Genomic DNA, 22,824 nt, shown 5'->3' with positions numbered 1-22,824 from the left:
AATGAGACAGGGATGATGCATAAGTGGGCATTGTTTACCCACTGAATAGTGTTAGCATTTGAAAGAACTAAGGAGAATCTAAAGGGACAGGGCCCCTCGGTTGTCAGATAGGTTTCTCCCACAGCAGCCCTGAAGGGCCACTGGGAGCATATGTGTCTGAACAGCTATGCTGCTGAAAAAAGACCAAGGTGGAAGGATTTGGGTCCTTTGTTGAAAGTTTGCTAGATAACATGCCTGAACTGGAGCCCAGGTAAGCTGCCATAGACAAGGGTATTTGGGAAATATTTGGTCAAGCAATCACCTTCAGCCACCTTTATTTCTGGCAGATTACAGGAGCCTAGAAAGGGGGAAGTTAGGACATTTCATCTCTCTGAGCATTCCTCACAGATGTGCATAAAGACTGCCCTATTGGCAGCTCCAGGGGCTCAAGGGTTGGTGAGAGGCACCGCCCGAACAGGGACTTGAACCCTGGACCCTCAGATTAAAAGTCTGATGCTCTACCGACTGAGCTATCCGGGCTCTGAAAGCTCCTCCTCCATAGTGGTCCAAGCTGCTTAAATCTTGACATCCATGGTGGAAAAAGACCATCGAGCCAAGGGCACCGGGTGCCTGAAAGCGAAAGTATTTGGCTTGCCCAGGCTGGCTAATCATCCTCTTCCGTTTCATTTTCTGGAACAGGTTGACTATAAAAGGGAGAATCTAACCTGCAACCATGCAGATAGGGTCCAGTCCGGTATAGGTGGAGAACGCCTAAAGTTTCTGCCTTAGTTTTACCTACAGGTCAATGCTCTTTCACCGGAAACAAGGGCCTTGTTTCACCTTGCAAAAAGACACCGCCCAACACGCTTCCAGTATTCTTAATCAGTGACTGGGTTACAAATAAAGACAGTTCACCTTTAGCCTCATGTTGCCAGGTCCAGCAGAAGAAACCCAGGCCAAAAAACGAGGTCGAGACCACTCTTGAATACAGGCAAGTGAAGAACGAGCAGCGCGTGCCAATCCCAGATTGTTCTACCCAGGCTGCGTGATGACAGAAAAGCTCTCTATAGTGTCACCAGGCACGTGACACACTTCCTCAACTCTAACGCATCTCAGTCTGCACGTAAGAAGCCGTCACTTATCTACTGTTTAAAACACATTGCTCAGTCTCCTCAGAGACTCTCAAAAATTGCCAGTGCTGACTGTATTTCAAGTCATCATGGCGGGGTATTGGGAAAAGTTTTCAATTAGCAATAATCACACCTCAGGTGAACCTCATTGGCTATGATACTGCCACTGCGCAAAGCTAACCAAATCGGTGCCTGCCAACATCTGCCCTTCATTGAAGGAGAAATTGACATTGAGGTGAGACACATAAGTGTCATCCAGTGGGCCGCTGAGCATTCTGGGACTTGGCATGCTAATGAGACAGGGATGATGCATAAGTGGGCATTGTTTACCCACTGAATAGTGTTAGCATTTGAAAGAACTAAGGAGAATCTAAAGGGACAGGGCCCCTCGGTTGTCAGATAGGTTTCTCCCACAGCAGCCCTGAAGGGCCACTGGGAGCATATGTGTCTGAACAGCTATGCTGCTGAAAAAAGACCAAGGTGGAAGGATTTGGGCCCTTTGTTGAAAGTTTGCTAGATAACATGCCTGAACTGGAGCCCAGGTAAGCTGCCATAGACAAGGGTATTTGGGAAATATTTGGTCAAGCAATCACCTTCAGCCACCTTTATTTCTGGCAGATTACAGGAGCCTAGAAAGGGGGAAGTTAGGACATTTCATCTCTCTGAGCATTCCTCACAGATGTGCATAAAGACTGCCCTATTGGCAGCTCCAGGGGCTCAAGGGTTGGTGAGAGGCACCGCCCGAACAGGGACTTGAACCCTGGACCCTCAGATTAAAAGTCTGATGCTCTACCAACTGAGCTATCCGGGTTCTGAAAGCTCCTCCTCCATAGTGGTCCAAACTGCTTAAATCTTGACATCCATGGTGGAAAAAGACCATCGAGCCAAGGGCACCGGGTGCCTGAAAGCGAAAGTATTTGGCTTGCCCAGGCTGGCTAATCATCCTCTTCCGTTTCATTTTCTGGAACAGGTTGACTATAAAAGGGAGAATCTAACCTGCAACCATGCAGATAGGGTCCAGTCCGGTATAGGTGGAGAACGCCTAAAGTTTCTGCCTTAGTTTTACCTACAGGTCAATGCTCTTTCACCGGAAACAAGGGCCTTGTTTCACCTTGCAAAAAGACACCGCCCAACACGCTTCCAGTATTCTTAATCAGTGACTGGGTTACAAATAAAGACAGTTCACCTTTAGCCTCATGTTGCCAGGTCCAGCAGAAGAAACCCAGGCCAAAAAACGAGGTCGAGGCCACTCTTGAATACAGGCAAGTGAAGAACGAGCAGCGCGTGCCAATCCCAGATTGTTCTACCCAGGCTGCGTGATGACAGAAAAGCTCTCTATAGTGTCAACAGGCACGTGACACACTTCCTCAACTCTAACGCATCTCAGTCTGCACGTAAGAAGCCGTCACTTATCTACTGTTTAAAACACATTGCTCAGTCTCCTCAGAGACTCTCAAAAATTGCCAGTGCTGACTGTATTTCAAGTCATCATGGCGGGGTATTGGGAAAAGTTTTCAATTAGCAATAATCACGCCTCAGGTGAACCTCATTGGCTATGATACTGCCACTGCGCAAAGCTAACCAAATCGGTGCCTGCCAACATCTGCCCTTCATTGAAGGAGAAATTGACATTGAGGTGAGACACATAAGTGTCATCCAGTGGGCCGCTGAGCATTCTGGGACTTGGCATGCTAATGAGACAGGGATGATGCATAAGTTGGCATTGTTTACCCACTGAATAGTGTTAGCATTTGAAAGAACTAAGGAGAATCTAAAGGGACAGGGCCCCTCGGTTGTCAGATAGGTTTCTCCCACAGCAGCCCTGAAGGGCCACTGGGAGCATATGTGTCTGAACAGCTATGCTGCTGAAAAAAGACCAAGGTGGAAGGATTTGGGCCCTTTGTTGAAAGTTTGCTAGATAACATGCCTGAACTGGAGCCCAGGTAAGCTGCCATAGACAAGGGTATTTGGGAAATATTTGGTCAAGCAATCACCTTCAGCCACCTTTATTTCTGGCAGATTACAGGAGCCTAGAAAGGGGGAAGTTAGGACATTTCATCTCTCTGAGCATTCCTCACAGATGTGCATAAAGACTGCCCTATTGGCAGCTCCAGGGGCTCAAGGGTTGGTGAGAGGCACCGCCCGAACAGGGACTTGAACCCTGGACCCTCAGATTAAAAGTCTGATGCTCTACCGACTGAGCTATCCGGGCTCTGAAAGCTCCTCCTCCATAGTGGTCCAAACTGCTTAAATCTTGACATCCATGGTGGAAAAAGACCATCGAGCCAAGGGCACCGGGTGCCTGAAAGCGAAAGTATTTGGCTTGCCCAGGCTGGCTAATCATCCTCTTCCGTTTCATTTTCTGGAACAGGTTGACTATAAAAGGGAGAATCTAACCTGCAACCATGCAGATAGGGTCCAGTCCGGTATAGGTGGAGAACGCCTAAAGTTTCTGCCTTAGTTTTACCTACAGGTCAATGCTCTTTCACCGGAAACAAGGGCCTTGTTTCACCTTGCAAAAAGACACCGCCCAACACGCTTCCAGTATTCTTAATCAGTGACTGGGTTACAAATAAAGACAGTTCACCTTTAGCCTCATGTTGCCAGGTCCAGCAGAAGAAACCCAGGCCAAAAAACGAGGTCGAGGCCACTCTTGAATACAGGCAAGTGAAGAACGAGCAGCGCGTGCCAATCCCAGATTGTTCTACCCAGGCTGCGTGATGACAGAAAAGCTCTCTATAGTGTCACCAGGCACGTGACACACTTCCTCAACTCTAACGCATCTCAGTCTGCACGTAAGAAGCCGTCACTTATCTACTGTTTAAAACACATTGCTCAGTCTCCTCAGAGACTCTCAAAAATTGCCAGTGCTGACTGTATTTCAAGTCATCATGGCGGGGTATTGGGAAAAGTTTTCAATTAGCAATAATCACGCCTCAGGTGAACCTCATTGGCTATGATACTGCCACTGCGCAAAGCTAACCAAATCGGTGCCTGCCAACATCTGCCCTTCATTGAAGGAGAAATTGACATTGAGGTGAGACACATAAGTGTCATCCAGTGGGCCGCTGAGCATTCTGGGACTTGGCATGCTAATGAGACAGGGATGATGCATAAGTGGGCATTGTTTACCCACTGAATAGTGTTAGCATTTGAAAGAACTAAGGAGAATCTAAAGGGACAGGGCCCCTCGGTTGTCAGATAGGTTTCTCCCACAGCAGCCCTGAAGGGCCACTGGGAGCATATGTGTCTGAACAGCTATGCTGCTGAAAAAAGACCAAGGTGGAAGGATTTGGGCCCTTTGTTGAAAGTTTGCTAGATAACATGCCTGAACTGGAGCCCAGGTAAGCTGCCATAGACAAGGGTATTTGGGAAATATTTGGTCAAGCAATCACCTTCAGCCACCTTTATTTCTGGCAGATTACAGGAGCCTAGAAAGGGGGAAGTTAGGACATTTCATCTCTCTGAGCATTCCTCACAGATGTGCATAAAGACTGCCCTATTGGCAGCTCCAGGGGCTCAAGGGTTGGTGAGAGGCACCGCCCGAACAGGGACTTGAACCCTGGACCCTCAGATTAAAAGTCTGATGCTCTACCGACTGAGCTATCCGGGCTCTGAAAGCTCCTCCTCCATAGTGGTCCAAACTGCTTAAATCTTGACATCCATGGTGGAAAAAGACCATCGAGCCAAGGGCACCGGGTGCCTGAAAGCGAAAGTATTTGGCTTGCCCAGGCTGGCTAATCATCCTCTTCCGTTTCATTTTCTGGAACAGGTTGACTATAAAAGGGAGAATCTAACCTGCAACCATGCAGATAGGGTCCAGTCCGGTATAGGTGGAGAACGCCTAAAGTTTCTGCCTTAGTTTTACCTACAGGTCAATGCTCTTTCACCGGAAACAAGGGCCTTGTTTCACCTTGCAAAAAGACACCGCCCAACACGCTTCCAGTATTCTTAATCAGTGACTGGGTTACAAATAAAGACAGTTCACCTTTAGCCTCATGTTGCCAGGTCCAGCAGAAGAAACCCAGGCCAAAAAACGAGGTCGAGGCCACTCTTGAATACAGGCAAGTGAAGAACGAGCAGCGCGTGCCAATCCCAGATTGTTCTACCCAGGCTGCGTGATGACAGAAAAGCTCTCTATAGTGTCAACAGGCACGTGACACACTTCCTCAACTCTAACGCATCTCAGTCTGCACGTAAAAAGGCCTTCACTTATCTACTGTTTAAAACACATTGCTCAGTCTCCTCAGAGACTCTCAAAAATTGCCAGTGCTGACTGTATTTCAAGTCATCATGGCGGGGTATTGGGAAAAGTTTTCAATTAGCAATAATCACGCCTCAGGTGAACCTCATTGGCTATGATACTGCCACTGCGCAAAGCTAACCAAATCGGTGCCTGCCAACATCTGCCCTTCATTGAAGGAGAAATTGACATTGAGGTGAGACACATAAGTGTCATCCAGTGGGCCGCTGAGCATTCTGGGACTTGGCATGCTAATGAGACAGGGATGATGCATAAGTGGGCATTGTTTACCCACTGAATAGTGTTAGCATTTGAAAGAACTAAGGAGAATCTAAAGGGACAGGGCCCCTCGGTTGTCAGATAGGTTTCTCCCACAGCAGCCCTGAAGGGCCACTGGGAGCATATGTGTCTGAACAGCTATGCTGCTGAAAAAAGACCAAGGTGGAAGGATTTGGGCCCTTTGTTGAAAGTTTGCTAGATAACATGCCTGAACTGGAGCCCAGGTAAGCTGCCATAGACAAGGGTATTTGGGAAATATTTGGTCAAGCAATCACCTTCAGCCACCTTTATTTCTGGCAGATTACAGGAGCCTAGAAAGGGGGAAGTTAGGACATTTCATCTCTCTGAGCATTCCTCACAGATGTGCATAAAGACTGCCCTATTGGCAGCTCCAGGGGCTCAAGGGTTGGTGAGAGGCACCGCCCGAACAGGGACTTGAACCCTGGACCCTCAGATTAAAAGTCTGATGCTCTACCGACTGAGCTATCCGGGCTCTGAAAGCTCCTCCTCCATAGTGGTCCAAACTGCTTAAATCTTGACATCCATGGTGGAAAAAGACCATCGAGCCAAGGGCACCGGGTGCCTGAAAGCGAAAGTATTTGGCTTGCCCAGGCTGGCTAATCATCCTCTTCCGTTTCATTTTCTGGAACAGGTTGACTATAAAAGGGAGAATCTAACCTGCAACCATGCAGATAGGGTCCAGTCCGGTATAGGTGGAGAACGCCTAAAGTTTCTGCCTTAGTTTTACCTACAGGTCAATGCTCTTTCACCGGAAACAAGGGCCTTGTTTCACCTTGCAAAAAGACACCGCCCAACACGCTTCCAGTATTCTTAATCAGTGACTGGGTTACAAATAAAGACAGTTCACCTTTAGCCTCATGTTGCCAGGTCCAGCAGAAGAAACCCAGGCCAAAAAACGAGGTCGAGGCCACTCTTGAATACAGGCAAGTGAAGAACGAGCAGCGCGTGCCAATCCCAGATTGTTCTACCCAGGCTGCGTGATGACAGAAAAGCTCTCTATAGTGTCACCAGGCACGTGACACACTTCCTCAACTCTAACGCATCTCAGTCTGCACGTAAGAAGCCGTCACTTATCTACTGTTTAAAACACATTGCTCAGTCTCCTCAGAGACTCTCAAAAATTGCCAGTGCTGACTGTATTTCAAGTCATCATGGCGGGGTATTGGGAAAAGTTTTCAATTAGCAATAATCACGCCTCAGGTGAACCTCATTGGCTATGATACTGCCACTGCGCAAAGCTAACCAAATCGGTGCCTGCCAACATCTGCCCTTCATTGAAGGAGAAATTGACATTGAGGTGAGACACATAAGTGTCATCCAGTGGGCCGCTGAGCATTCTGGGACTTGGCATGCTAATGAGACAGGGATGATGCATAAGTGGGCATTGTTTACCCACTGAATAGTGTTAGCATTTGAAAGAACTAAGGAGAATCTAAAGGGACAGGGCCCCTCGGTTGTCAGATAGGTTTCTCCCACAGCAGCCCTGAAGGGCCACTGGGAGCATATGTGTCTGAACAGCTATGCTGCTGAAAAAAGACCAAGGTGGAAGGATTTGGGTCCTTTGTTGAAAGTTTGCTAGATAACATGCCTGAACTGGAGCCCAGGTAAGCTGCCATAGACAAGGGTATTTGGGAAATATTTGGTCAAGCAATCACCTTCAGCCACCTTTATTTCTGGCAGATTACAGGAGCCTAGAAAGGGGGAAGTTAGGACATTTCATCTCTCTGAGCATTCCTCACAGATGTGCATAAAGACTGCCCTATTGGCAGCTCCAGGGGCTCAAGGGTTGGTGAGAGGCACCGCCCGAACAGGGACTTGAACCCTGGACCCTCAGATTAAAAGTCTGATGCTCTACCGACTGAGCTATCCGGGCTCTGAAAGCTCCTCCTCCATAGTGGTCCAAACTGCTTAAATCTTGACATCCATGGTGGAAAAAGACCATCGAGCCAAGGGCACCGGGTGCCTGAAAGCGAAAGTATTTGGCTTGCCCAGGCTGGCTAATCATCCTCTTCCGTTTCATTTTCTGGAACAGGTTGACTATAAAAGGGAGAATCTAACCTGCAACCATGCAGATAGGGTCCAGTCCGGTATAGGTGGAGAACGCCTAAAGTTTCTGCCTTAGTTTTACCTACAGGTCAATGCTCTTTCACCGGAAACAAGGGCCTTGTTTCACCTTGCAAAAAGACACCGCCCAACACGCTTCCAGTATTCTTAATCAGTGACTGGGTTACAAATAAAGACAGTTCACCTTTAGCCTCATGTTGCCAGGTCCAGCAGAAGAAACCCAGGCCAAAAAACGAGGTCGAGGCCACTCTTGAATACAGGCAAGTGAAGAACGAGCAGCGCGTGCCAATCCCAGATTGTTCTACCCAGGCTGCGTGATGACAGAAAAGCTCTCTATAGTGTCAACAGGCACGTGACACACTTCCTCAACTCTAACGCATCTCAGTCTGCACGTAAGAAGCCGTCACTTATCTACTGTTTAAAACACATTGCTCAGTCTCCTCAGAGACTCTCAAAAATTGCCAGTGCTGACTGTATTTCAAGTCATCATGGCGGGGTATTGGGAAAAGTTTTCAATTAGCAATAATCACGCCTCAGGTGAACCTCATTGGCTATGATACTGCCACTGCGCAAAGCTAACCAAATCGGTGCCTGCCAACATCTGCCCTTCATTGAAGGAGAAATTGACATTGAGGTGAGACACATAAGTGTCATCCAGTGGGCCGCTGAGCATTCTGGGACTTGGCATGCTAATGAGACAGGGATGATGCATAAGTGGGCATTGTTTACCCACTGAATAGTGTTAGCATTTGAAAGAACTAAGGAGAATCTAAAGGGACAGGGCCCCTCGGTTGTCAGATAGGTTTCTCCCACAGCAGCCCTGAAGGGCCACTGGGAGCATATGTGTCTGAACAGCTATGCTGCTGAAAAAAGACCAAGGTGGAAGGATTTGGGCCCTTTGTTGAAAGTTTGCTAGATAACATGCCTGAACTGGAGCCCAGGTAAGCTGCCATAGACAAGGGTATTTGGGAAATATTTGGTCAAGCAATCACCTTCAGCCACCTTTATTTCTGGCAGATTACAGGAGCCTAGAAAGGGGGAAGTTAGGACATTTCATCTCTCTGAGCATTCCTCACAGATGTGCATAAAGACTGCCCTATTGGCAGCTCCAGGGGCTCAAGGGTTGGTGAGAGGCACCGCCCGAACAGGGACTTGAACCCTGGACCCTCAGATTAAAAGTCTGATGCTCTACCGACTGAGCTATCCGGGCTCTGAAAGCTCCTCCTCCATAGTGGTCCAAACTGCTTAAATCTTGACATCCATGGTGGAAAAAGACCATCGAGCCAAGGGCACCGGGTGCCTGAAAGCGAAAGTATTTGGCTTGCCCAGGCTGGCTAATCATCCTCTTCCGTTTCATTTTCTGGAACAGGTTGACTATAAAAGGGAGAATCTAACCTGCAACCATGCAGATAGGGTCCAGTCCGGTATAGGTGGAGAACGCCTAAAGTTTCTGCCTTAGTTTTACCTACAGGTCAATGCTCTTTCACCGGAAACAAGGGCCTTGTTTCACCTTGCAAAAAGACACCGCCCAACACGCTTCCAGTATTCTTAATCAGTGACTGGGTTACAAATAAAGACAGTTCACCTTTAGCCTCATGTTGCCAGGTCCAGCAGAAGAAACCCAGGCCAAAAAACGAGGTCGAGGCCACTCTTGAATACAGGCAAGTGAAGAACGAGCAGCGCGTGCCAATCCCAGATTGTTCTACCCAGGCTGCGTGATGACAGAAAAGCTCTCTATAGTGTCACCAGGCACGTGACACACTTCCTCAACTCTAACGCATCTCAGTCTGCACGTAAGAAGCCGTCACTTATCTACTGTTTAAAACACATTGCTCAGTCTCCTCAGAGACTCTCAAAAATTGCCAGTGCTGACTGTATTTCAAGTCATCATGGCGGGGTATTGGGAAAAGTTTTCAATTAGCAATAATCACGCCTCAGGTGAACCTCATTGGCTATGATACTGCCACTGCGCAAAGCTAACCAAATCGGTGCCTGCCAACATCTGCCCTTCATTGAAGGAGAAATTGACATTGAGGTGAGACACATAAGTGTCATCCAGTGGGCCGCTGAGCATTCTGGGACTTGGCATGCTAATGAGACAGGGATGATGCATAAGTGGGCATTGTTTACCCACTGAATAGTGTTAGCATTTGAAAGAACTAAGGAGAATCTAAAGGGACAGGGCCCCTCGGTTGTCAGATAGGTTTCTCCCACAGCAGCCCTGAAGGGCCACTGGGAGCATATGTGTCTGAACAGCTATGCTGCTGAAAAAAGACCAAGGTGGAAGGATTTGGGCCCTTTGTTGAAAGTTTGCTAGATAACATGCCTGAACTGGAGCCCAGGTAAGCTGCCATAGACAAGGGTATTTGGGAAATATTTGGTCAAGCAATCACCTTCAGCCACCTTTATTTCTGGCAGATTACAGGAGCCTAGAAAGGGGGAAGTTAGGACATTTCATCTCTCTGAGCATTCCTCACAGATGTGCATAAAGACTGCCCTATTGGCAGCTCCAGGGGCTCAAGGGTTGGTGAGAGGCACCGCCCGAACAGGGACTTGAACCCTGGACCCTCAGATTAAAAGTCTGATGCTCTACCGACTGAGCTATCCGGGCTCTGAAAGCTCCTCCTCCATAGTGGTCCAAACTGCTTAAATCTTGACATTAATGGTGGAAAAAGACCATCGAGCCAAGGGCACCGGGTGCCTGAAAGCGAAAGTATTTGGCTTGCCCAGGCTGGCTAATCATCCTCTTCCGTTTCATTTTCTGGAACAGGTTGACTATAAAAGGGAGAATCTAACCTGCAACCATGCAGATAGGGTCCAGTCCGGTATAGGTGGAGAACGCCTAAAGTTTCTGCCTTAGTTTTACCTACAGGTCAATGCTCTTTCACCGGAAACAAGGGCCTTGTTTCACCTTGCAAAAAGACACCGCCCAACACGCTTCCAGTATTCTTAATCAGTGACTGGGTTACAAATAAAGACAGTTCACCTTTAGCCTCATGTTGCCAGGTCCAGCAGAAGAAACCCAGGCCAAAAAACGAGGTCGAGGCCACTCTTGAATACAGGCAAGTGAAGAACGAGCAGCGCGTGCCAATCCCAGATTGTTCTACCCAGGCTGCGTGATGACAGAAAAGCTCTCTATAGTGTCAACAGGCACGTGACACACTTCCTCAACTCTAACGCATCTCAGTCTGCACGTAAGAAGCCATCACTTATCTACTGTTTAAAACACATTGCTCAGTCTCCTCAGAGACTCTCAAAAATTGCCAGTGCTGACTGTATTTCAAGTCATCATGGCGGGGTATTGGGAAAAGTTTTCAATTAGCAATAATCACGCCTCAGGTGACCCTCATTGGCTATGATACTGCCACTGCGCAAAGCTAACCAAATCGGTGCCTGCCAACATCTGCCCTTCATTGAAGGAGAAATTGACATTGAGGTGAGACACATAAGTGTCATCCAGTGGGCCGCTGAGCATTCTGGGACTTGGCATGCTAATGAGACAGGGATGATGCATAAGTGGGCATTGTTTACCCACTGAATAGTGTTAGCATTTGAAAGAACTAAGGAGAATCTAAAGGGACAGGGCCCCTCGGTTGTCAGATAGGTTTCTCCCACAGCAGCCCTGAAGGGCCACTGGGAGCATATGTGTCTGAACAGCTATGCTGCTGAAAAAAGACCAAGGTGGAAGGATTTGGGCCCTTTGTTGAAAGTTTGCTAGATAACATGCCTGAACTGGAGCCCAGGTAAGCTGCCATAGACAAGGGTATTTGGGAAATATTTGGTCAAGCAATCACCTTCAGCCACCTTTATTTCTGGCAGATTACAGGAGCCTAGAAAGGGGGAAGTTAGGACATTTCATCTCTCTGAGCATTCCTCACAGATGTGCATAAAGACTGCCCTATTGGCAGCTCCAGGGGCTCAAGGGTTGGTGAGAGGCACCGCCCAAACAGGGACTTGAACCCTGGACCCTCAGATTAAAAGTCTGATGCTCTACCGACTGAGCTATCCGGGCTCTGAAAGCTCCTCCTCCATAGTGGTCCAAGCTGCTTAAATCTTGACATCCATGGTGGAAAAAGACCATCGAGCCAAGGGCACCGGGTGCCTGAAAGCGAAAGTATTTGGCTTGCCCAGGCTGGCTAATCATCCTCTTCCGTTTCATTTTCTGGAACAGGTTGACTATAAAAGGGAGAATCTAACCTGCAACCATGCAGATAGGGTCCAGTCCGGTATAGGTGGAGAACGCCTAAAGTTTCTGCCTTAGTTTTACCTACAGGTCAATGCTCTTTCACCGGAAACAAGGGCCTTGTTTCACCTTGCAAAAAGACACCGCCCAACACGCTTCCAGTATTCTTAATCAGTGACTGGGTTACAAATAAAGACAGTTCACCTTTAGCCTCATGTTGCCAGGTCCAGCAGAAGAAACCCAGGCCAAAAAACGAGGTCGAGGCCACTCTTGAATACAGGCAAGTGAAGAACGAGCAGCCCGTGCCAATCCCAGATTGTTCTACCCAGGCTGCGTGATGACAGAAAAGCTCTCTATAGTGTCACCAGGCACGTGACACACTTCCTCAACTCTAACGCATCTCAGTCTGCACGTAAGAAGCCGTCACTTATCTACTGTTTAAAACACATTGCTCAGTCTCCTCAGAGACTCTCAAAAATTGCCAGTGCTGACTGTATTTCAAGTCATCATGGCGGGGTATTGGGAAAAGTTTTCAATTAGCAATAATCACGCCTCAGGTGAACCTCATTGGCTATGATACTGCCACTGCGCAAAGCTAACCAAATCGGTGCCTGCCAACATCTGCCCTTCATTGAAGGAGAAATTGACATTGAGGTGAGACACATAAGTGTCATCCAGTGGGCCGCTGAGCATTCTGGGACTTGGCATGCTAATGAGACAGGGATGATGCATAAGTGGGCATTGTTTACCCACTGAATAGTGTTAGCATTTGAAAGAACTAAGGAGAATCTAAAGGGACAGGGCCCCTCGGTTGTCAGATAGGTTTCTCCCACAGCAGCCCTGAAGGGCCACTGGGAGCATATGTGTCTGAACAGCTATGCTGCTGAAAAAAGACCAAGGTGGAAGGATTTGGGCCCTTTGTTGAAAGTTTGCTAGATAACATGCCTGAACTGGAGCCCAGGTAAGCTGCCATAGACAAGGGTATTTGGGAAATATTTGGTCAAGCAATCACCTTCAGCCACCTTTATTTCTGGCAGATTACAGGAGCCTAGAAAGGGGGAAGTTAGGACATTTCATCTCTCTGAGCATTCCTCACAGATGTGCATAAAGACTGCCCTATTGGCAGCTCCAGGGGCTCAAGGGTTGGTGAGAGGCACCGCCCAAACAGGGACTTGAACCCTGGACCCTCAGATTAAAAGTCTGATGCTCTACCGACTGAGCTATCCGGGCTCTGAAAGCTCCTCCTCCATAGTGGTCCAAACTGCTTAAATCTTGACATCCATGGTGGAAAAAGACCATCGAGCCAAGGGCACCGGGTGCCTGAAAGCGAAAGTATTTGGCTTGCCCAGGCTGGCTAATCATCCTCTTCCGTTTCATTTTCTGGAACAGGTTGACTATAAAAGGGAGAATCTAACCTGCAACCATGCAGATAGGGTCCAGTCCGGTATAGGTGGAGAACGCCTAAAGTTTCTGCCTTAGTTTTACCTACAGGTCAATGCTCTTTCACCGGAAACAAGGGCCTTGTTTCACCTTGCAAAAAGACACCGCCCAACACGCTTCCAGTATTCTTAATCAGTGACTGGGTTACAAATAAAGACAGTTCACCTTTAGCCTCATGTTGCCAGGTCCAGCAGAAGAAACCCAGGCCAAAAAACGAGGTCGAGGCCACTCTTGAATACAGGCAAGTGAAGAACGAGCAGCGCGTGCCAATCCCAGATTGTTCTACCCAGGCTGCGTGATGACAGAAAAGCTCTCTATAGTGTCACCAGGCACGTGACACACTTCCTCAACTCTAACGCATCTCAGTCTGCACGTAAGAAGCCATCACTTATCTACTGTTTAAAACACATTGCTCAGTCTCCTCAGAGACTCTCAAAAATTGCCAGTGCTGACTGTATTTCAAGTCATCATGGCGGGGTATTGGGAAAAGTTTTCAATTAGCAATAATCACGCCTCAGGTGACCCTCATTGGCTATGATACTGCCACTGCGCAAAGCTAACCAAATCGGTGCCTGCCAACATCTGCCCTTCATTGAAGGAGAAATTGACATTGAGGTGAGACACATAAGTGTCATCCAGTGGGCCGCTGAGCATTCTGGGACTTGGCATGCTAATGAGACAGGGATGATGCATAAGTGGGCATTGTTTACCCACTGAATAGTGTTAGCATTTGAAAGAACTAAGGAGAATCTAAAGGGACAGGGCCCCTCGGTTGTCAGATAGGTTTCTCCCACAGCAGCCCTGAAGGGCCACTGGGAGCATATGTGTCTGAACAGCTATGCTGCTGAAAAAAGACCAAGGTGGAAGGATTTGGGCCCTTTGTTGAAAGTTTGCTAGATAACATGCCTGAACTGGAGCCCAGGTAAGCTGCCATAGACAAGGGTATTTGGGAAATATTTGGTCAAGCAATCACCTTCAGCCACCTTTATTTCTGGCAGATTACAGGAGCCTAGAAAGGGGGAAGTTAGGACATTTCATCTCTCTGAGCATTCCTCACAGATGTGCATAAAGACTGCCCTATTGGCAGCTCCAGGGGCTCAAGGGTTGGTGAGAGGCACCGCCCAAACAGGGACTTGAACCCTGGACCCTCAGATTAAAAGTCTGATGCTCTACCGACTGAGCTATCCGGGCTCTGAAAGCTCCTCCTCCATAGTGGTCCAAGCTGCTTAAATCTTGACATCCATGGTGGAAAAAGACCATCGAGCCAAGGGCACCGGGTGCCTGAAAGCGAAAGTATTTGGCTTGCCCAGGCTGGCTAATCATCCTCTTCCGTTTCATTTTCTGGAACAGGTTGACTATAAAAGGGAGAATCTAACCTGCAACCATGCAGATAGGGTCCAGTCCGGTATAGGTGGAGAACGCCTAAAGTTTCTGCCTTAGTTTTACCTACAGGTCAATGCTCTTTCACCGGAAACAAGGGCCTTGTTTCACCTTGCAAAAAGACACCGCCCAACACGCTTCCAGTATTCTTAATCAGTGACTGGGTTACAAATAAAGACAGTTCACCTTTAGCCTCATGTTGCCAGGTCCAGCAGAAGAAACCCAGGCCAAAAAACGAGGTCGAGGCCACTCTTGAATACAGGCAAGTGAAGAACGAGCAGCTCGTGCCAATCCCAGATTGTTCTACCCAGGCTGCGTGATGACAGAAAAGCTCTCTATAGTGTCACCAGGCACGTGACACACTTCCTCAACTCTAACGCATCTCAGTCTGCACGTAAGAAGCCGTCACTTATCTACTGTTTAAAACACATTGCTCAGTCTCCTCAGAGACTCTCAAAAATTGCCAGTGCTGACTGTATTTCAAGTCATCATGGCGGGGTATTGGGAAAAGTTTTCAATTAGCAATAATCACGCCTCAGGTGAACCTCATTGGCTATGATACTGCCACTGCGCAAAGCTAACCAAATCGGTGCCTGCCAACATCTGCCCTTCATTGAAGGAGAAATTGACATTGAGGTGAGACACATAAGTGTCATCCAGTGGGCCGCTGAGCATTCTGGGACTTGGCATGCTAATGAGACAGGGATGATGCATAAGTGGGCATTGTTTACCCACTGAATAGTGTTAGCATTTGAAAGAACTAAGGAGAATCTAAAGGGACAGGGCCCCTCGGTTGTCAGATAGGTTTCTCCCACAGCAGCCCTGAAGGGCCACTGGGAGCATATGTGTCTGAACAGCTATGCTGCTGAAAAAAGACCAAGGTGGAAGGATTTGGGCCCTTTGTTGAAAGTTTGCTAGATAACATGCCTGAACTGGAGCCCAGGTAAGCTGCCATAGACAAGGGTATTTGGGAAATATTTGGTCAAGCAATCACCTTCAGCCACCTTTATTTCTGGCAGATTACAGGAGCCTAGAAAGGGGGAAGTTAGGACATTTCATCTCTCTGAGCATTCCTCACAGATGTGCATAAAGACTGCCCTATTGGCAGCTCCAGGGGCTCAAGGGTTGGTGAGAGGCACCGCCCAAACAGGGACTTGAACCCTGGACCCTCAGATTAAAAGTCTGATGCTCTACCGACTGAGCTATCCGGGCTCTGAAAGCTCCTCCTCCATAGTGGTCCAAGCTGCTTAAATCTTGACATCCATGGTGGAAAAAGACCATCGAGCCAAGGGCACCGGGTGCCTGAAAGCGAAAGTATTTGGCTTGCCCAGGCTGGCTAATCATCCTCTTCCGTTTCATTTTCTGGAACAGGTTGACTATAAAAGGGAGAATCTAACCTGCAACCATGCAGATAGGGTCCAGTCCGGTATAGGTGGAGAACGCCTAAAGTTTCTGCCTTAGTTTTACCTACAGGTCAATGCTCTTTCACCGGAAACAAGGGCCTTGTTTCACCTTGCAAAAAGACACCGCCCAACACGCTTCCAGTATTCTTAATCAGTGACTGGGTTACAAATAAAGACAGTTCACCTTTAGCCTCATGTTGCCAGGTCCAGCAGAAGAAACCCAGGCCAAAAAACGAGGTCGAGGCCACTCTTGAATACAGGCAAGTGAAGAACGAGCAGCCCGTGCCAATCCCAGATTGTTCTACCCAGGCTGCGTGATGACAGAAAAGCTCTCTATAGTGTCACCAGGCACGTGACACACTTCCTCAACTCTAACGCATCTCAGTCTGCACGTAAGAAGCCGTCACTTATCTACTGTTTAAAACACATTGCTCAGTCTCCTCAGAGACTCTCAAAAATTGCCAGTGCTGACTGTATTTCAAGTCATCATGGCGGGGTATTGGGAAAAGTTTTCAATTAGCAATAATCACGCCTCAGGTGAACCTCATTGGCTATGATACTGCCACTGCGCAAAGCTAACCAAATCGGTGCCTGCCAACATCTGCCCTTCATTGAAGGAGAAATTGACATTGAGGTGAGACACATAAGTGTCATCCAGTGGGCCGCTGAGCATTCTGGGACTTGGCATGCTAATGAGACAGGGATGATGCATAAGTTGGCATTGTTTACCCACTGAATAGTGTTAGCATTTGAAAGAACTAAGGAGAATCTAAAGGGACAGGGCCCCTCGGTTGTCAGATAGGTTTCTCCCACAGCAGCCCTGAAGGGCCACTGGGAGCATATGTGTCTGAACAGCTATGCTGCTGAAAAAAGACCAAGGTGGAAGGATTTGGGCCCTTTGTTGAAAGTTTGCTAGATAACATGCCTGAACTGGAGCCCAGGTAAGCTGCCATAGACAAGGGTATTTGGGAAATATTTGGTCAAGCAATCACCTTCAGCCACCTTTATTTCTGGCAGATTACAGGAGCCTAGAAAGGGGGAAGTTAGGACATTTCATCTCTCTGAGCATTCCTCACAGATGTGCATAAAGACTGCCCTATTGGCAGCTCCAGGGGCTCAAGGGTTGGTGAGAGGCACCGCCCAAACAGGGACTTGAACCCTGGACCCTCAGATTAAAAGTCTGATGCTCTACCGACTGAGCTATCCGGGCTCTGAAAGCTCCTCCTCCATAGTGGTCCAAGCTGCTTAAATCTTGACATCCATGGTGGAAAAAGACCATCGAGCTAAGGGCACCGGGTGCCTGAAAGCGAAAGTATTTGGCTTGCCCAGGCTGGCTAATCATCCTCTTCCGTTTCATTTTCTGGAACAGGTTGACTATAAAAGGGAGAATCTAACCTGCAACCATGCAGATAGGGTCCAGTCCGGTATAGGTGGAGAACGCCTAAAGTTTCTGCCTTAGTTTTACCTACAGGTCAATGCTCTTTCACCGGAAACAAGGGCCTTGTTTCACCTTGCAAAAAGACACCGCCCAACACGCTTCCAGTATTCTTAATCAGTGACTGGGTTACAAATAAAGACAGTTCACCTTTAGCCTCATGTTGCCAGGTCCAGCAGAAGAAACCCAGGCCAAAAAACGAGGTCAAGGCCACTCTTGAATACAGGCAAGTGAAGAACGAGCAGCGCGTGCCAATCCCAGATTGTTCTACCCAGGCTGCGTGATGACAGAAAAGCTCTCTATAGTGTCACCAGGCACGTGACACACTTCCTCAACTCTAACGCATCTCAGTCTGCACGTAAGAAGCCGTCACTTATCTACTGTTTAAAACACATTGCTCAGTCTCCTCAGAGACTCTCAAAAATTGCCAGTGCTGACTGTATTTCAAGTCATCATGGCGGGGTATTGGGAAAAGTTTTCAATTAGCAATAATCACGCCTCAGGTGAACCTCATTGGCTATGATACTGCCACTGCGCAAAGCTAACCAAATCGGTGCCTGCCAACATCTGCCCTTCATTGAAGGAGAAATTGACATTGAGGTGAGACACATAAGTGTCATCCAGTGGGCCGCTGAGCATTCTGGGACTTGGCATGCTAATGAGACAGGGATGATGCATAAGTTGGCATTGTTTACCCACTGAATAGTGTTAGCATTTGAAAGAACTAAGGAGAATCTAAAGGGACAGGGCCCCTCGGTTGTCAGATAGGTTTCTCCCACAGCAGCCCTGAAGGGCCACTGGGAGCATATGTGTCTGAACAGCTATGCTGCTGAAAAAAGACCAAGGTGGAAGGATTTGGGCCCTTTGTTGAAAGTTTGCTAGATAACATGCCTGAACTGGAGCCCAGGTAAGCTGCCATAGACAAGGGTATTTGGGAAATATTTGGTCAAGCAATCACCTTCAGCCACCTTTATTTCTGGCAGATTACAGGAGCCTAGAAAGGGGGAAGTTAGGACATTTCATCTCTCTGAGCATTCCTCACAGATGTGCATAAAGACTGCCCTATTGGCAGCTCCAGGGGCTCAAGGGTTGGTGAGAGGCACCGCCCGAACAGGGACTTGAACCCTGGACCCTCAGATTAAAAGTCTGATGCTCTACCGACTGAGCTATCCGGGCTCTGAAAGCTCCTCCTCCATAGTGGTCCAAGCTGCTTAAATCTTGACATCCATGGTGGAAAAAGACCATCGAGCCAAGGGCACCGGGTGCCTGAAAGCGAAAGTATTTGGCTTGCCCAGGCTGGCTAATCATCCTCTTCCGTTTCATTTTCTGGAACAGGTTGACTATAAAAGGGAGAATCTAACCTGCAACCATGCAGATAGGGTCCAGTCCGGTATAGGTGGAGAACGCCTAAAGTTTCTGCCTTAGTTTTACCTACAGGTCAATGCTCTTTCACCGGAAACAAGGGCCTTGTTTCACCTTGCAAAAAGACACCGCCCAACACGCTTCCAGTATTCTTAATCAGTGACTGGGTTACAAATAAAGACAGTTCACCTTTAGCCTCATGTTGCCAGGTCCAGCAGAAGAAACCCAGGCCAAAAAACGAGGTCGAGGCCACTCTTGAATACAGGCAAGTGAAGAACGAGCAGCGCGTGCCAATCCCAGATTGTTCTACCCAGGCTGCGTGATGACAGAAAAGCTCTCTATAGTGTCACCAGGCACGTGACACACTTCCTCAACTCTAACGCATCTCAGTCTGCACGTAAGAAGCCGTCACTTATCTACTGTTTAAAACACATTGCTCAGTCTCCTCAGAGACTCTCAAAAATTGCCAGTGCTGACTGTATTTCAAGTCATCATGGCGGGGTATTGGGAAAAGTTTTCAATTAGCAATAATCACGCCTCAGGTGACCCTCATTGGCTATGATACTGCCACTGCGCAAAGCTAACCAAATCGGTGCCTGCCAACATCTGCCCTTCATTGAAGGAGAAATTGACATTGAGGTGAGACACATAAGTGTCATCCAGTGGGCCGCTGAGCATTCTGGGACTTGGCATGCTAATGAGACAGGGATGATGCATAAGTGGGCATTGTTTACCCACTGAATAGTGTTAGCATTTGAAAGAACTAAGGAGAATCTAAAGGGACAGGGCCCCTCGGTTGTCAGATAGGTTTCTCCCACAGCAGCCCTGAAGGGCCACTGGGAGCATATGTGTCTGAACAGCTATGCTGCTGAAAAAAGACCAAGGTGGAAGGATTTGGGCCCTTTGTTGAAAGTTTGCTAGATAACATGCCTGAACTGGAGCCCAGGTAAGCTGCCATAGACAAGGGTATTTGGGAAATATTTGGTCAAGCAATCACCTTCAGTCACCTTTATTTCTGGCAGATTACAGGAGCCTAGAAAGGGGGAAGTTAGGACATTTCATCTCTCTGAGCATTCCTCACAGATGTGCATAAAGACTGCCCTATTGGCAGCTCCAGGGGCTCAAGGGTTGGTGAGAGGCACCGCCCAAACAGGGACTTGAACCCTGGACCCTCAGATTAAAAGTCTGATGCTCTACCGACTGAGCTATCCGGGCTCTGAAAGCTCCTCCTCCATAGTGGTCCAAGCTGCTTAAATCTTGACATCCATGGTGGAAAAAGACCATCGAGCCAAGGGCACCGGGTGCCTGAAAGCGAAAGTATTTGGCTTGCCCAGGCTGGCTAATCATCCTCTTCCGTTTCATTTTCTGGAACAGGTTGACTATAAAAGGGAGAATCTAACCTGCAACCATGCAGATAGGGTCCAGTCCGGTATAGGTGGAGAACGCCTAAAGTTTCTGCCTTAGTTTTACCTACAGGTCAATGCTCTTTCACCGGAAACAAGGGCCTTGTTTCACCTTGCAAAAAGACACCGCCCAACACGCTTCCAGTATTCTTAATCAGTGACTGGGTTACAAATAAAGACAGTTCACCTTTAGCCTCATGTTGCCAGGTCCAGCAGAAGAAACCCAGGCCAAAAAACGAGGTCGAGGCCACTCTTGAATACAGGCAAGTGAAGAACGAGCAGCGCGTGCCAATCCCAGATTGTTCTACCCAGGCTGCGTGATGACAGAAAAGCTCTCTATAGTGTCACCAGGCACGTGACACACTTCCTCAACTCTAACGCATCTCAGTCTGCACGTAAGAAGCCATCACTTATCTACTGTTTAAAACACATTGCTCAGTCTCCTCAGAGACTCTCAAAAATTGCCAGTGCTGACTGTATTTCAAGTCATCATGGCGGGGTATTGGGAAAAGTTTTCAATTAGCAATAATCACGCCTCAGGTGAACCTCATTGGCTATGATACTGCCACTGCGCAAAGCTAACCAAATCGGTGCCTGCCAACATCTGCCCTTCATTGAAGGAGAAATTGACATTGAGGTGAGACACATAAGTGTCATCCAGTGGGCCGCTGAGCATTCTGGGACTTGGCATGCTAATGAGACAGGGATGATGCATAAGTTGGCATTGTTTACCCACTGAATAGTGTTAGCATTTGAAAGAACTAAGGAGAATCTAAAGGGACAGGGCCCCTCGGTTGTCAGATAGGTTTCTCCCACAGCAGCCCTGAAGGGCCACTGGGAGCATATGTGTCTGAACAGCTATGCTGCTGAAAAAAGACCAAGGTGGAAGGATTTGGGCCCTTTGTTGAAAGTTTGCTAGATAACATGCCTGAACTGGAGCCCAGGTAAGCTGCCATAGACAAGGGTATTTGGGAAATATTTGTTCAAGCAATCACCTTCAGCCACCTTTATTTCTGGCAGATTACAGGAGCCTAGAAAGGGGGAAGTTAGGACATTTCATCTCTCTGATCATTCCTCACAGATGTGCATAAAGACTGCCCTATTGGCAGCTCCAGGGGCTCAAGGGTTGGTGAGAGGCACCGCCCGAACAGGGACTTGAACCCTGGACACTCAAATTAAAAGTCTGATGCTCTACCGACTGAGCTATCTGGGCTCTGAAAGCTCCTCCTCCATAGTGGTCCAAGCTGCTTAAATCTTGACATCCATGGTGGAAAAAGACCATCGAGCCAAGGGCACCGGGTGCCTGAAAGCGAAAGTATTTGGCTTGCCCAGGCTGGCTAATCATCCTCTTCCGTTTCATTTTCTGGAACAGGTTGACTATAAAAGGGAGAATCTAACCTGCAACCATGCAGATAGGGTCCAGTCCGGTATAGGTGGAGAACGCCTAAAGTTTCTGCCTTAGTTTTACCTACAGGTCAATGCTCTTTCACCGGAAACAAGGGCCTTGTTTCACCTTGCAAAAAGACACCGCCCAACACGCTTCCAGTATTCTTAATCAGTGACTGGGTTACAAATAAAGACAGTTCACCTTTAGCCTCATGTTGCCAGGTCCAGCAGAAGAAACCCAGGCCAAAAAACGAGGTCGAGGCCACTCTTGAATACAGGCAAGTGAAGAACGAGCAGCGCGTGCCAATCCCAGATTGTTCTACCCAGGCTGCGTGATGACAGAAAAGCTCTCTATAGTGTCACCAGGCACGTGACACACTTCCTCAACTCTAACGCATCTCAGTCTGCACGTAAGAAGCCGTCACTTATCTACTGTTTAAAACACATTGCTCAGTCTCCTCAGAGACTCTCAAAAATTGCCAGTGCTGACTGTATTTCAAGTCATCATGGCGGGGTATTGGGAAAAGTTTTCAATTAGCAATAATCACGCCTCAGGTGAACCTCATTGGCTATGATACTGCCACTGCGCAAAGCTAACCAAATCGGTGCCTGCCAACATCTGCCCTTCATTGAAGGAGAAATTGACATTGAGGTGAGACACATAAGTGTCATCCAGTGGGCCGCTGAGCATTCTGGGACTTGGCATGCTAATGAGACAGGGATGATGCATAAGTGGGCATTGTTTACCCACTGAATAGTGTTAGCATTTGAAAGAACTAAGGAGAATCTAAAGGGACAGGGCCCCTCGGTTGTCAGATAGGTTTCTCCCACAGCAGCCCTGAAGGGCCACTGGGAGCATATGTGTCTGAACAGCTATGCTGCTGAAAAAAGACCAAGGTGGAAGGATTTGGGCCCTTTGTTGAAAGTTTGCTAGATAACATGCCTGAACTGGAGCCCAGGTAAGCTGCCATAGACAAGGGTATTTGGGAAATATTTGGTCAAGCAATCACCTTCAGCCACCTTTATTTCTGGCAGATTACAGGAGCCTAGAAAGGGGGAAGTTAGGACATTTCATCTCTCTGAGCATTCCTCACAGATGTGCATAAAGACTGCCCT

The 22,824-nt window shown here is 48.0% G+C and overlaps 24 non-coding genes across 24 annotated transcripts; all 24 read right to left on the bottom strand.

Moving 5' to 3' along the window:
- Positions 1-446: 446 nt before the first annotated feature.
- On the bottom strand, positions 447-519 carry TRNAK-UUU (transfer RNA lysine (anticodon UUU)). Its single transcript has one exon. It is a non-coding gene; the product is annotated as a tRNA-Lys (tRNA).
- Positions 520-1,146: 627 nt separating this feature from the next.
- On the bottom strand, positions 1,147-1,287 carry LOC143965073 (U4 spliceosomal RNA). Its single transcript, XR_013271488.1, has one exon. It is a non-coding gene; the product is annotated as a U4 spliceosomal RNA (small nuclear RNA).
- Positions 1,288-2,547: 1,260 nt separating this feature from the next.
- Positions 2,548-2,688, bottom strand: LOC143964973 (U4 spliceosomal RNA). The gene has a single exon (XR_013271405.1). It is a non-coding gene; the product is annotated as a U4 spliceosomal RNA (small nuclear RNA).
- Positions 2,689-3,248: 560 nt separating this feature from the next.
- Positions 3,249-3,321, bottom strand: TRNAK-UUU (transfer RNA lysine (anticodon UUU)). The gene has a single exon. It is a non-coding gene; the product is annotated as a tRNA-Lys (tRNA).
- A 627-nt stretch (positions 3,322-3,948) lies between these two features.
- LOC143964971 (U4 spliceosomal RNA) lies at positions 3,949-4,089 on the bottom strand. Its single transcript, XR_013271404.1, has one exon. It is a non-coding gene; the product is annotated as a U4 spliceosomal RNA (small nuclear RNA).
- Positions 4,090-4,649: 560 nt separating this feature from the next.
- Positions 4,650-4,722, bottom strand: TRNAK-UUU (transfer RNA lysine (anticodon UUU)). Its single transcript has one exon. It is a non-coding gene; the product is annotated as a tRNA-Lys (tRNA).
- Positions 4,723-5,350: 628 nt separating this feature from the next.
- LOC143964970 (U4 spliceosomal RNA) lies at positions 5,351-5,491 on the bottom strand. Its single transcript, XR_013271403.1, has one exon. It is a non-coding gene; the product is annotated as a U4 spliceosomal RNA (small nuclear RNA).
- A 560-nt stretch (positions 5,492-6,051) lies between these two features.
- Positions 6,052-6,124, bottom strand: TRNAK-UUU (transfer RNA lysine (anticodon UUU)). Its single transcript has one exon. It is a non-coding gene; the product is annotated as a tRNA-Lys (tRNA).
- A 627-nt stretch (positions 6,125-6,751) lies between these two features.
- Positions 6,752-6,892, bottom strand: LOC143964969 (U4 spliceosomal RNA). The gene has a single exon (XR_013271402.1). It is a non-coding gene; the product is annotated as a U4 spliceosomal RNA (small nuclear RNA).
- A 560-nt stretch (positions 6,893-7,452) lies between these two features.
- Positions 7,453-7,525, bottom strand: TRNAK-UUU (transfer RNA lysine (anticodon UUU)). Its single transcript has one exon. It is a non-coding gene; the product is annotated as a tRNA-Lys (tRNA).
- A 627-nt stretch (positions 7,526-8,152) lies between these two features.
- Positions 8,153-8,293, bottom strand: LOC143964968 (U4 spliceosomal RNA). The gene has a single exon (XR_013271401.1). It is a non-coding gene; the product is annotated as a U4 spliceosomal RNA (small nuclear RNA).
- Positions 8,294-8,853: 560 nt separating this feature from the next.
- Positions 8,854-8,926, bottom strand: TRNAK-UUU (transfer RNA lysine (anticodon UUU)). Its single transcript has one exon. It is a non-coding gene; the product is annotated as a tRNA-Lys (tRNA).
- A 627-nt stretch (positions 8,927-9,553) lies between these two features.
- On the bottom strand, positions 9,554-9,694 carry LOC143964967 (U4 spliceosomal RNA). Its single transcript, XR_013271400.1, has one exon. It is a non-coding gene; the product is annotated as a U4 spliceosomal RNA (small nuclear RNA).
- A 560-nt stretch (positions 9,695-10,254) lies between these two features.
- Positions 10,255-10,327, bottom strand: TRNAK-UUU (transfer RNA lysine (anticodon UUU)). Its single transcript has one exon. It is a non-coding gene; the product is annotated as a tRNA-Lys (tRNA).
- Positions 10,328-10,954: 627 nt separating this feature from the next.
- LOC143964722 (U4 spliceosomal RNA) lies at positions 10,955-11,095 on the bottom strand. Its single transcript, XR_013271196.1, has one exon. It is a non-coding gene; the product is annotated as a U4 spliceosomal RNA (small nuclear RNA).
- Positions 11,096-12,355: 1,260 nt separating this feature from the next.
- On the bottom strand, positions 12,356-12,496 carry LOC143964966 (U4 spliceosomal RNA). Its single transcript, XR_013271399.1, has one exon. It is a non-coding gene; the product is annotated as a U4 spliceosomal RNA (small nuclear RNA).
- A 1,260-nt stretch (positions 12,497-13,756) lies between these two features.
- LOC143964720 (U4 spliceosomal RNA) lies at positions 13,757-13,897 on the bottom strand. The gene has a single exon (XR_013271195.1). It is a non-coding gene; the product is annotated as a U4 spliceosomal RNA (small nuclear RNA).
- Positions 13,898-15,157: 1,260 nt separating this feature from the next.
- LOC143964965 (U4 spliceosomal RNA) lies at positions 15,158-15,298 on the bottom strand. Its single transcript, XR_013271398.1, has one exon. It is a non-coding gene; the product is annotated as a U4 spliceosomal RNA (small nuclear RNA).
- Positions 15,299-16,558: 1,260 nt separating this feature from the next.
- LOC143964963 (U4 spliceosomal RNA) lies at positions 16,559-16,699 on the bottom strand. The gene has a single exon (XR_013271397.1). It is a non-coding gene; the product is annotated as a U4 spliceosomal RNA (small nuclear RNA).
- Positions 16,700-17,959: 1,260 nt separating this feature from the next.
- LOC143964962 (U4 spliceosomal RNA) lies at positions 17,960-18,100 on the bottom strand. Its single transcript, XR_013271396.1, has one exon. It is a non-coding gene; the product is annotated as a U4 spliceosomal RNA (small nuclear RNA).
- Positions 18,101-18,660: 560 nt separating this feature from the next.
- TRNAK-UUU (transfer RNA lysine (anticodon UUU)) lies at positions 18,661-18,733 on the bottom strand. The gene has a single exon. It is a non-coding gene; the product is annotated as a tRNA-Lys (tRNA).
- A 627-nt stretch (positions 18,734-19,360) lies between these two features.
- On the bottom strand, positions 19,361-19,501 carry LOC143964719 (U4 spliceosomal RNA). Its single transcript, XR_013271194.1, has one exon. It is a non-coding gene; the product is annotated as a U4 spliceosomal RNA (small nuclear RNA).
- A 1,260-nt stretch (positions 19,502-20,761) lies between these two features.
- Positions 20,762-20,902, bottom strand: LOC143964961 (U4 spliceosomal RNA). Its single transcript, XR_013271395.1, has one exon. It is a non-coding gene; the product is annotated as a U4 spliceosomal RNA (small nuclear RNA).
- A 1,260-nt stretch (positions 20,903-22,162) lies between these two features.
- On the bottom strand, positions 22,163-22,303 carry LOC143964959 (U4 spliceosomal RNA). Its single transcript, XR_013271394.1, has one exon. It is a non-coding gene; the product is annotated as a U4 spliceosomal RNA (small nuclear RNA).
- Between the last annotated feature and the right edge of the window lie 521 nt (positions 22,304-22,824).

This window comes from Lithobates pipiens, unplaced genomic scaffold, assembly GCF_037356315.1.
Source record: "Lithobates pipiens isolate NorthernLeopardFrog02 unplaced genomic scaffold, aLitPip1_a1.2 Scaffold_8, whole genome shotgun sequence".
NCBI classification, from domain to species: Eukaryota; Metazoa; Chordata; class Amphibia; order Anura; family Ranidae; genus Lithobates; species Lithobates pipiens.
Note: the sequence above shows the minus strand (reverse complement) of the source record. Positions and strands in the feature narration are given on the sequence as shown.